This window comes from Balaenoptera ricei, chromosome 7 (genome assembly GCF_028023285.1).
Source record: "Balaenoptera ricei isolate mBalRic1 chromosome 7, mBalRic1.hap2, whole genome shotgun sequence".
Classification (NCBI taxonomy): Eukaryota; Metazoa; Chordata; class Mammalia; order Artiodactyla; family Balaenopteridae; genus Balaenoptera; species Balaenoptera ricei.
Window position 1 is genome coordinate 120,211,869 of NC_082645.1, and position 12,714 is coordinate 120,224,582.

A 12,714-nucleotide genomic window follows, 5' to 3' on the forward strand; every position below is an offset into this window, starting at 1 on the left:
TCCTGAAGCGGCCCTCCGCCCAGCCGCCCGTCCCTCGGGCCCCCAACCTGCACTGAGACGCCCAGACACAGGGTTCGGGCGTGTGTCCTAACGCGTCTGAGTGGACGTCGTCGTGAACACCTTGAAGGCAAGGACACTGGCTCCATCCTTCCCCAGAAGACCTCAGTGGGAAAACACTGAATTACAAGCACTTGCTAAGCACCTGCTAGGGCCCCGGCAGCTAAAGGTAACAGGAAAACACTAAGTCTTCCCGGCACAGCAAGAAAAAGGAATGCAAGTTTACTAGAAGTTGTTTCCGGAACGAGCTGGGCCACTCAACGGGTCCCCTGCCCCTACCCCACCCTCCACGTTCCGCCGCACGCAGAGCAGACCCTTCTCAAATGCAGGGGTTTGGGGTCACATTGATGTGCTCTGTCGCCCCCCCGACTCAGACGAGGACCACTACCACACGGGGGCTGCCCGAGGGGAGGTGAGCGAGGCCGAGGCTGGGGGCAGGCCCGTCACGGGGGGCCTGTCCCTGCTTCCAGGGACGATGGCAACCCGCCCATCGGCTCCGCATTTCGGAAGGGCTCTCCGGCAGCCGTGGGAGGGGATGGTGGGAAATCCAGAATCTCTGTGCCTCCCGGTTGAGAGGCGGTGGTAGCCATGGCACAGAAAAGGCAGAGGGAGGAAACAGGTTTTTAGGAGAAGGACAGCTGCATTTGGGAAACTGACGAAATGTCAAGAGTGGAGATAAAGGGAAGAGTCCGATCAGGCCAGGTTCTGGTGGGTGGGGCTCTTTCCTCGGGGCGGAGGGACGGTGGGGTGGAGGGGGGGAGAACAATGGTGGGGAACAATTAAGGACATAGAGCTGTGTCCACGGGCGCCCCAAAGCCCACCATGGGCGAGGCTCGGGCCAGGCGCAGGGCTGGACACGGAAGGGAGCGGCCAGGGCCGAGCCCGCCTGGGAGCAGGGGCCGGAGAGGGCGGGTGGGCAACAGCCTCAGAGGCGGCCCTGCTCCGGCCTCGGCTCCTCTGTGTCTTCCTCAGGGACACCGTGGGCACCACTGCTCAGTCCTGGTGACACCGGGCACCAGGGCAGGGGGCCAGAAAAGCTCTGCTCCAGTTCTTATTCCACAATCAACCTCCAAGACTCTCCACGTCCAACAGCAGAGAAAGCGTCAGGCCGGCTCCGGGGCAACACCCGTCAGCACAATTCGCACCCCCGACCATTCTCGAAGCGTGCCCTTGCCGTACGGAAACATCGTTACAGCAGCGTGTGAGTGCAAGGTGCACGCTAGCACAACTTTACTGTCATCAAGAAGCCAGCCTGTAGAAACACCAGCACACGAGGAGGACGCAAGAGAAGGGACTGGGAAGAGCCGTGCCCACGTGCTCGCAGCGGTGACCGTCGGTGACCGGGTCAGGAGAGGACGGTGAGGGACCTTCCTCCCCGTCTGCAAATACTTTTACCCTCTTACAAATTTCCTAAAATAAACAGTTCCCACCTTTACGATTAGGAAAGAACAAAGCATCATTGTTTTTTCAAAGAGAATGCACTTGTCATAATTATTTTACAGTTTGCTGCCACCTGTATTCCTAAGGCCACCTTCCTTCCAAACCAGGTAGGGAGCCGTGCAGGAACCGGGAACCCGGTGACCTACATTCTCTTTCTAAGACACTTCCCTGCTCGGCCGCAGACTCACACTTCACTTACAGTGGCTTCTCACGGGGCCCCTGCCTCCAACCTTGCTCTCAAGTCAGAGACAGGGGCTGGAGCTCACAAGCACGGACCCTGATCTCACACAAGAGAGACCCGAGGACACGAGCACCCTCGTGCCCCATTCTACAGATGACACCGCTGAGGCCCAAAGAGGCTGGGGGCTGCCCCAGGCGCCCGGGCGGGGCAGGACAGCAGCCTTGCGGGAGCCTAGGCATGGGGACGCCAGCACCTGCCCCGGGCACTCCGTTGGCACAGACGGAAAGGAAGCACGTCCGCAGATACGTGTCACACGCACACACAAGCACACACGGCACGCTCGGCCACAGGTGTGCCTCGGGCATGGAGGTGTGTCACTGTCCCACGGAGGAGCCTTCCTCCTCAGCCCCGGTGCAGGGTCCCTGCCTCACAGCCACGCAGGGCAGGCACGCTCAGCCCCATCCCGGAGCACCACTGCCCGCTGGCCGCTGCCCACTGGTTTCTCCTGGTTTCACTGGTTACTGTCTCTGTATTTTAAACGCAGATGGCCGGCTGAGTGCTGACACTCAGCTTCTAAGGGTCACCACTTTTCCTGGGGCCTCAGATACCCTGCAGGGCTTCCTGGGATCAGGGTCACAGCACTGGCTGGCATTTACGAGAACCCTCACTGTTTTTTTAGGACTTAGTATTTATCTGATCATCTCTGGCTCTTTTTCTTGAACATCAGTCACTCAAAAAGAAACCTGGGCAGGACTTCCCGATCCACCTGGGGACAGTGAAATGGGTGTTTGTCACACACCAGACTCTGTAGATGCGCTTCACGGGGCCAGGGTGGGTCGAGGGTGGAGCACAGGAGTCAGGGTTCTGTACCTGAACGGAGGGGCCTTTGGCAGAAGATACATTTAGAAAATACTGGATGAACGGCTAAACTCGCTCACCAGGCCTGTCTACATCAGACGATCTTGGAACTATATGCCCTAATTTCCCCTGACATTCAACATTTGATTATTCTTGTCAAAGAAACGAAACAGTAATCTCGATGGCTTCCAAAAGATGTTCCCGGGGGCACAGGAAAAACAAAATAACAAAATTATCGCTTCTGTTTATTTTTATATTTTAAAAAAGGAATTAGCGTTATGCTACTCAGCATAAAGGCTGAGCTGCGCCCTCACCCGGGTCCCTGTCCAGGGCATAGGGAGGGCCCCCTGGAAGCCAGGGTGGGAGCATCGGATGGCCCTCCAGGCCTGGGTCCCCTCCCGGCCTCAGGGGCCTGACCGAGCCACACTGTTAGCTCTGCAGGAACCAGGGTCCAGGATGAGCAAGCAGGGCGGCATCTGCCCCCTCAAACTTCCCATGAGCGGCAGGCACTTTCCCCAGCCTCTGAAATGGGGACTGGGGCATCCGGAGCTCCATGGACACAGTGGTCTGCTCAGAGAATGGGCCTCGGAAGAAGAACACCACCCTGCCCGGGAGCTGTGCCTGGCGCCCCTGGCCTCTGGGGAGCCACAAACCAACCTCATTCATGATGTGAGCTCGGCGCAGGGGCTCAGGGGACCAGAGCTCGGGGTGAGGACCCCCTTCTGCGGCTTGGGGCGCAGCAGGGTCACGAGCTGACCCACCGGTGAAGCTCTCGGCCTTTGTCTCTGTCTGGTTCACCGACGTCGTCGCTTCCGACACGGGACAGCCCAGTGTTGAGACAGAGGCTCCGGAGTTGCGGCCCAGGCTCTGCTGGTCAGTGCACGCAACCACGAGCCCTCGGTCCCCGCACCGTGCCTGCAGCTCCCCTAGCTGGAGGGCAGCACCTGCGCCCGGGCCGCATCCTCAGCAGCTGACGAAGCTCTGTGGCAGCAGGTCAGGCGAGCGTCACCCAGACCCTCCCCACAGGAATCCCGCTACACCTCGGAGACACCGGCCAGTGTGGCTCCAGGCCTCGCTCGGGACAGCGCCTCCCTGCTCGAGCCCACCGGACACAGGCTGGGCCAGGCCCGCTCAGGCTGCCCCACCTCTGACGCCACAGACACCAAAAGAGGCCTTCGGGAGGCTGTGTTCATCCTGCCAGGACTCTGGAGAAAGCTGAGACCCACGGAGTGGCCGCTCCTTCTCTACACAGAAAGGTCAAAGGTCTTCTTCCAACCACGGAGCGGCCGTGGGCCCGTCTCACAGCCACCTCAAGGCCAACCATCGTGACCACTGCCGCTATGCCTGCGTCTACCCCGCGGCACTGCCGTCACGAGAAGATGCTGTAAAAAGACAGGGATTAAGGAAACTATGGAAGAGACACCTGTGCATCCCGGATTTTAAGTCTGCTGAAACCATCATGGGTGAATGTATTCAATATATTCACACAAGATATTCATATGATTAAAAAGACTCAGCAGACTAAAGCATAAACAAGAAACACCAAACCAAATACTCCTCCTCACCAAACGCCTGGAGGACAGCAAGCCAGGGGCATGGCGGGATAATGCCTGGGCATTCCGGAAGCGCACAGGCTGGGACCCAACCCAGGCTTCGTGACTGGTTTGGCTGGTCCCCTGGACGAGCTGCGGCTGGCAGACCCCCGGGCATCACGAGGGAGGAGACAGGCCTCCAGGGCCCGACTCACAGTCGGGACCCATAGACACGACAGCCCTCGCATCTCAGGGGAGACCCGGGGCCTCTTCAGCTCAAGCGTGTGCGCACTGCAGACCCGCTAGAGCCGAAGCCCTTTTGTCACCGTCGTCCCTCGAGCTGCCGAGTCCCCGTGTGCCAAGTGCTTCACGGGAGGTTCCTCGTTTATCTGCACAGCGCGTCCTCGTTCTAAACTCTGCTTTATCTAAATCCCAGTGAGCCAGGGGTTGAGAATCTGCCTGCTAATGCAGGGGACACGGGTTCGAGCCCTGGTCTGGGAAGATCCCACATGCCGCGGAGCGACTAGGCCCGTGAGCCACAACTACTGAGCCTGCGTGTCTGGAGCCTGTGCTCCGCAACAAGAGAGGCCGCGATGGTGAGAAGCCCGCGCACTGCAATGAAGAGTGGCCCCCGCTTGCCGCAACTAGAGAGAGCCCTCGTGCAGAAACGAAGACCCAACACAGCCATAAATAAATAAATAAATAAATAAATAAATAAATGAATGAATGAATGAATCAATCAATCAATCAATCAATCCCAGCGAGCAGCATGGGGATGGGCAGCACAGACTCTCTGCCACGTTGGACAAAGCCCTGAACTCACAGTCGCAGCTCACGTATCCGAAGCCGACAACGGGGAGACCATCACGCTTCACCTACAGGGGCTGGATACGGCACTTACCTTAATAAAGCAGAACGTCCCTCTTAGAATTATTGTCATGTGATTGCTAAGAATCTCTCACAGACTTAGCCGTGTCACACGATGAATAACATGATTTACTCAAAAAAAAAAAAAAAAAAAAAAAAGACTGTGTCAGGAAAATCCCCTTCTTTGTCAAATATTTAAGAATTGGGATTGGGTGGCAGCCTGCCGCCGTGAACAGTCCCCACACGCCAAAACACCAATGCCGACACATCAATGATCCTTTTTTTTTTCTTTTAACGGTAGAAAGAACAGCTACCACCAAGCACAGCTATTTCAGGCAGGGACATCGAATGGCGCCATGGGAGCACAAAAGGGGCTAGAAGTTATCTCAACAGCTTAAGAAAAACACGTGCATGGCCTGATCCCAGGCAGACGCCCTGGGGATCAGAAACGAGAAGAGGCGAGCGGGACTGGAGGGTGCCCTTGGCCACACGTGTGCAAGGCGAGGACGGCTGCACATATTTACTGGCACTGATGTTTCACAGGCTGATGACCAGTGTTTACTTACTGGCTAAGTCACTTCCAAACGTCCACACAGCAGCAGCAGATGAATCCCTGAGGGAGAGGGGCCCAGGGTGGGATCATGGAGTGAGTCTGTCTACACTGATGGCTCCTTGTGAGTTTCCAGACCCTGGCCTGAGAAAGCCCATCTGGACACCTGTCGGCCTGCGTGTCCAGCATCCCACCCTGCTCGAGCCGCATGCTCCCGGCTGTAACCCGAGAGGGACGTACCGGCCAGGCCAGGCCAGTGACGGGACACAGCTGAGGACGGAGCAGATGGGAGGGGAGGGGACCAACCCGGGGGAGGGGACAGAAGAGCGGGTGATGCCGCCTCGGGGCTTCTGCAGTTGTGTCCTGTGAACTTCTCCCAAGTTCCACCAGCGACCCCCCCGGCTTCTGTTGCACCACTGAGGCCGGATGAACCCCTGCCCCAGAAGGGTGGGTGGCCCTCTCGGCAGCACAGGACTTCCACTGCCCCACCTTCCAAACAGCCTCGAGAAGGGGCCTAAACTCAGTGACCGCTGCCCAGGCTGCTCCTGTCAAAAGCGTCCCATTCCCACACAAGCACCCTCTTTTTTTATCCCCACCAGGAAATTGAAAAGGAGTAAGCCTTGTACCTTCAAATAGCTGAACAAAGCCCTCAGCCTGGACTGTCCCGGACTGCGGGAGCCACCAGCCACCTGGGGCGACTTACACGGAAACCAACTACAATGAAATAAGATGCAAGACTTGGCTCCTCGGTCGCACTGGCCACATTAGAGGCGCTTGATGGCCACACGTGGCTCGTGGCCTCCATTGCGGAGCTGAGGTCACCCCACCACGCGGATGTCCCTGATCAGAGGCCCGAGGAGGGCTCTTCTTTACAAAGCTGTCTTTGTACCAGTGTCTTTCCTCTTCCTCCAGGTGAGCACGAAAAAACCCTCCCAAGAGGACTCGACTCTGTTTCGGCAAATGTGGTTTAATCCGACTGAGTTTTCCTGCCAAATGGACGTGAAAACACAGAAGTGGGACCAGCACACCTTCGATGCCCAGCAAAGCTCTGGGAGCCGCCACCACGCCCAATCCCTCTCCAGTCCTTACAGAGCTTTCCAGACGGCCCTTTCCCCCTCCTCCCTTTTCACGATTGCTCTCTGCTTGATGGTGGGAGAAACGAGGGACGGGAAAAGCACAAAGCCCACTTCCCTCATCCGGCCCATCTGCACCCGGGCTGTCCCGGGACTGCAGGGCCCAGTCTCCACAAGCAAGGGCCCTCGCTCCGGGCGTCCCCCTGCCCTGGGAGCATCCCTCCAGGGCTGCTCCTGTCTCTTCCCAGCCCCAGGGCAGAACCAGCCCCTGCACCTGAGCCCCTCAGGCAGACAGACACCCAGAGCCCTCGTGGCGACCTGTCTCCTACCACCACTACCTACCAGCCGAAGGCACCCTCTGGAGAAAGGAGCCCCCCTCTCCCCGTGCCCTCATTCTGAAAAGTCAGCCCCCCTTCCAGCCTCTATCAGAAACGGCCGTCAGCTCAGGGGTGTGTTCCTACGGTTTGTGAGTTTCTCACTCCTGCGGGATGTTCCTTCTGCCTGAGGAACACATTTGGCCCAAATGTGACCGTCCTCTAGCTGCTCTTAAAGTAGCCACGAGTCTCCAGGGCGACGCCACCCTGGGCCCTCCACACTGGCCGGCCCGCGCGTCTGAATCCTGCTGGCGCTTCATCCGTTTGTTTCCTCGTGAAAAACGCTGAGAGGAAGACGGAGTCATCGCCACTGTGCGAGTGCAGGTGAGGCTGCTGGATGAAGCATGTGACCGGGGCTTGTCCCTCCGGCAGAGGACGGGGTGGTCCCAGTGTCCGTGGTCATGCCCACCGGTGCTTCCCCAGAGCGTCCCGCTGCGTGTTTAGGACAAGAAGGCTGGTACCCCGAGCGGGGAGAGAGAAGGAGCCCGAGTCATGGCCACGGAGACAGAGGGGTCCTGATGGGGCACCTGGAGGCCAAGGCAGCTGGGGAGGGAGGGACCCTCCTCTGTGTGCAGGACGCCGGCCAGGCCTGTCCCCCAGTGTGAGGCCCAGCCCTGGGGACAGGAGCGAGGACAGACACGAGGTGGTCTGAGGACTGCGCTCCCAGGAAGCCACCAGGGCTTGACGACTGGGAAGAACTGTTTCTTTCTTTTTATCTGTTCTAATGTATTTATTTTTGTCTTTCTGCAGTGCCTGTTAACGATTCACTTCCTCTCATCGAGACCCGGACTCCACTGGAAAGGGGAATAGTTCCCATCCTTTTGCAATCAATGCCAAGCAACTCTGGCAGGGCCCGTGGGGTGCGGGGCCCGAGGGGTGCGGGGCCCTGGGCTGAGGGGTGAGGGGTCCTGGGCTGTGGTGCCCTGGGGTGCGGGACCCTGGGCTGAGGGGCCAGCCTATCCTAAGCACACCGTGAACTGGACAAGCATCAGTGAGCCCGGGTTTGCAATTCTGTTTATTTTCTCACTCCAGCTGTTTTGCTTTGTTCGCCTCTTGAAATCGCTTGTCATCATAATGTTTTCAGCTTTTTTAACTCACAGTTGAGAAAACCAACCCGTTGCGTCACTGCTTCCACGATCTTCTCATCAAGTGAAAGCTTCCAGTCAGCCGCGAACGCCATCCGAGTTACTGGTGCAAATGGCTCATCTGTAAACTGCATACCGGAGCCCCCAGAGGCCTCATTCCTCGTTCTTAAAAAGAAGCTTCAGCGGCTGCGTGTCCGTCACAGAAGCGGGACCTGCGCTCACCCAGCCTCCGGGGCAGGCCCGGGCCCCCATGTTTCTGCCGGGAACTCTGGGAGCCCCCCCAGCGCCCCGATACCCAAGGCCCCCTTCCCCTGGTGTCACCATCAAAGTCCAGCATCAAGCCCCCATCGCGCACCCACTAAGGACGTGTGCGCCCCTGAGTCCGAGGCCTTGCAGGCCCTCCCCACCCGCTCCCACCTCGGCCCCTCCCTCACTGAAGCACCCAAGGCGGGCACAGCCCGCCACTGCGACCAGATGGCCTGCACCCCAGCCCGGCCGCCCCATCAGGGACAGCTGGCCTCAGCCAAGTCTGCTACCTGAGCTTGCCTCACACGTGAATGGGATCAGTGCGGGAAAGGCACACGGTGGAGCCGGAGGCCTCAATCCCCGCGGCCCGGCAGGAGCCCGCCGGCCCAGCACCTGGCCCAGGAATTTCAGTACCTGCTGTGAGGATCACACAAGCTGAGCCATGTAAACTGGCCGTGAGCATGAAGTGATACTAGGTGGTGGCCTGGTGTCACTTTCATTATTAATAATTTGAAAAAGCAGATTAGTGCACCAGGGCCGGCTTAACTCTCAGGGCCGCCATGAAGCGCAGATGGAATAACGTGACGGATGTACAGGAAAACATCACAAAAACTCAGGACGAATTAACTGTTCAAGTCCTTTAAACGTCCCGCTCCTTCTAAAGGCTGTTGTAAAACGGGAGCTGGGCCAGAGGCAGAGTTTTGCACAGAGGACGATGTCCCCCTTTGCCAGGCCCCGTAAACACCACTGGGTCCCGTCAGGAGGCCCCAGGAGTCAGGAGCCCACTGGGCTGCTCCCTGGGCCTGCCGACACAGGGGATAACTGTTTCCTAAACCACCATTTAATAGGGATTAGGAAGGACAGTGAGAGCTTCTACCCTCAAGTGGGAACAGGATTCCAAGTGTGACTTCTAAATTAGCAAAAAAAAAACCCAAACCCTATAAAAACGCAGATGACTTGGAGGCAAGGTCTTCAGGGTGAGCCGCCCCGGCCCAGCAAAGGGCATTCGGGGTGGTCGGCCGGGGCATGTCGGGGCCTGGCCTGCAGCCCCTCTTCTTAGCAAGACCTTCGCGTGGGGCAGCACACGCTGAAGGCAGTAAGGGGTCCTTCGATCCACGGCCGACGATAAATCAATCTGGTGGCGCGGATACCGCCACGTTCATCTGACTGTTAGTTTGCTATGTTTTCTAACTGCAATGACAACAACCGAGTAGCTGGTTCTCACGCGTGCTGCAGTCTGTCGGTTTCTCAGCGCGCGGGCAGACACACGGCACACGGGCAGGCGACACAGTATGTGGCAAACCTTCGTCCTCATTACGTTTTCGGGGTGATGGCGGGAACATTCCTCACTCCTTCCGCCCAACAGCTGTGCTGCGCCTGCCTCGGTGGCGCGCCGTGGGTCTATGTCCGCTTTCCTGGGGAGTCCGAGTGCCCCCCAAAGGCCATACCGTGGGAGCATCCCCCCCCCCCGCACTGGAGCCGGTGGCAGGGCGACCCTGCTTCTGCCCCTTTCTCTGGAGAAGCCGCTCTGCCAGAGCCTGGAAAGGGGCAAGGAGCTTTCTCACTTTTATTTTTGTTTCTTTTGTATTTTTGTATATATAACACTATTTCTGCATGATCTATTTTCAAATGAGAATTCCAAAATAACTTCTAGAAGTTTCCAGATTGGTAGGCAGAATAAATAAAAAACTTCGTTTGGTTTTCAATCATGTTCAAATTATTTGCATATGTGCAGCTTAGTTTCATTTAGTTACTAAATTCTAGCCATCCCTAGACAAAAATGGACCAATGAAACCTTTATCCCCAAATTTAACTATATTTATAGACACACACACACTTGAATTTGTACAGATGAATCTTCAGCAAACACTTATCTGATGCCCTTTTATCTAAACACATTTGGGGACACAGCTGTCACTGCCCTCAGAGGCCATGAAGCTAAGCAACCTTCAGGCTGACCCTGCAGGCAGCAACTATACAGAAATACGCAGATGAATGAACAACTGTGGATAAACTCGACGGGACAGTAATTCCCCACAGGGGAAATCATCCGTAGTGTTCTGGACTGCCCGGCTTACTGCGTAAGGATTTAAGTAATTATTGGGGGATTCAAGATCTCAGAATGCTGCCGACTGCAGTCAGTCTTGCTTCTAGAAATTGACAATGGGTCTGGGGTCACAGGGACCCCAGTTCTTCCCCGGGAACTCACTTTCCTGAATAACCCCCTGATTTCCACTTGTTTTCCTCGTCTCCCATCTCTTCACGCATGAGAAGGCAGAAAAAGCTCAGCCCTTGGGGTGACTCCCAGGGCCCATCGGTCGGATGTGAGCCGCTGACCCGGGTCCCGAGGTCAGTGGTTGCAGCTGCGGAACCGACTTCCCGATGGGCGCGAGGACCTCAGAGGCCACCCTGGCCAGGCTGCTCACTGAGTGTCGCCGCCGAGGCGCCGAGCGCTCGACTAACACCTGCTGGAAGGCCACGCGCTCCTGTGGAACACGCGCCTGGGCCCCGCGCTCGGCCTGTCTTACAGCCACCGAGGCCGCTCTGACCACACTCCAGCGTCGCAGCCCTCACGATTCCACGCACAACGTATGCTGGAAAGCATGCTCTTCACTTAAAACAAGCCACAGGACACCCGCTCAACATCAGGGCAGCGTCCCGGCCCCCAGGAGTCCCCATGGGCCTGGCTGACAGCGGGACAGCAGGACCGAGGCCCTCGGGCACAGCAGAGCCTGGCCCCAGTGCCCGCCTGGTTTTAAATGGTGACTAGGGGGTGGGTGTGGGCAGTGAGAGCCAAGGCGGGGCCCCCATCCCCCAGACGACAACTGGGGACCCAGCCTTGCTTCCCACAGAGCCCCGCGCTGGGCTGGGACTGTTCAGTGAGAGAACCTTTTGGAAGGGGCTCCTGAGAAGCACGGGATGTCACGAGCCCGGTGTGACGGGGGCAGCAGGGGCCACGGGGGCTGCAGGACCGGGGTGGGCCTGTCCGTGCCCTCAAGTCCATGCTCCGGCCATCGACACCCCAGAGAACCCTCCAAGGGCCGAGCTGTCAGGGTGCCCCTTTTCAGGCCTGGCCCCGGCACAGTCTGCTTTCTTTTGGCCTCAGGTGCTCAGAAGGGTCTGGAACCCTGACACGAAGGAGGAGAAGGGCCCTGGGCACAGCCCGGGTCCCGGAATGGGCTCCATGCCCTTGGCCGGGTGGGGGCTTTGCCCAGAACCCTCCGGGGAACAGGGCCACTTTTAGAAGTATGAAGAAGGGGTCGCATTTAGAAAAAAAGCCCCACAGAGCCCGAGGCCAAGATGACAGTGGCCTCCCAGTGATGCCCAGGGCCACTGCTGGGACCCGGGGTGAGGGGCCTGGGAGGGCAGAGGGCTGGACAGCCAGGTACCGGGACCCAGGGTCAGAAGGACACGTCCTCCGCATCGCCTGGGCCGCCCCCGCTCGCATCTACGAAACGCACACCGCTTCTCCATAGCCCCGTCACCACCCGTGACGCTAAACATGCTTTTCTAGATGGTCAAAGGGCAACTCCTGCTCAAGAGAATGATTTTAGGAGAAGTTCTACTTACTCAGATAATTTTCTGACAACCACATCTGGAAGGCCAAACGCGGTCGGTGGATTTTTTTTTCAAGTTCTCTTTTAGAACAAGCAAAATGGAATAAGGATGTTCGAGTGTTTTACACTTTCTTCCCAGGACCCAGATTTAGGAATTGCTGCCCACTCTTCTACAGCATCCCACTTCGTCAACGTCAGGACTCCTGCCCTCATCTCCGACGTTCACACGCAGACAGCACAGAAGGCTCAGCAGCAGGCGGCCCGGTGAGGCCCCTCGGCCACCCGGATGCAAGTGGCCGCACAACGTCCAGGCCCTGCCTGGGCTGGACCCCGCTGTGAGACGGCCTGGGGGCAAGTCATTCACCCTCTCTGAGCCTCAGTTTCCTCATCTGTGAGATGGGGGTCATAAAAGCACAGATCTCCCTCGACTTTCAATGGGGTTACGTCCTGATAAACCCATCCTACGTTGAAAATATCATCAGTTGAAAATGCACTTAATACCCCTGACCTACTGACCATCACAGCTTAGCCTCATACCTTAAAGGTGCTCGGAACACCTACGTCAGCCTACAGTCGGGCAAAACCATTGAACACCAAGCCTATTTCACAGTAAAGTGCTGACTGTCTCATGTGATTTATTGAACACCGTCCTGAGAGTGAAAAACAGAACAGCTGTCAGTGTATCGGTTGTTCACCTGGTGATCACGGGGCCGACAGGGAGATGCACTGCCCCGGCATCACGAGAGGGGATCGGACCACACCACATACCACGGCCCAGGAGAGGCACAAAACCCAAAATTCAAAGTACGGTTTCTACTGAACCCGAATCACTTTCACACCATCGTAAAGTCGAAAAATCTTAAGTCGAGCCATCTTAAGTCGGGGACCATCTGT

General features: G+C 57.5%; 1 protein-coding gene across 8 annotated transcripts in view; it reads right to left on the minus strand.

Moving 5' to 3' along the window:
- HDAC4 (histone deacetylase 4) overlaps positions 1 to 12,714 on the minus strand; it is a 291,082-nt gene that overhangs the window by 195,162 nt on the left and 83,206 nt on the right. The window lies entirely within an intron of this gene.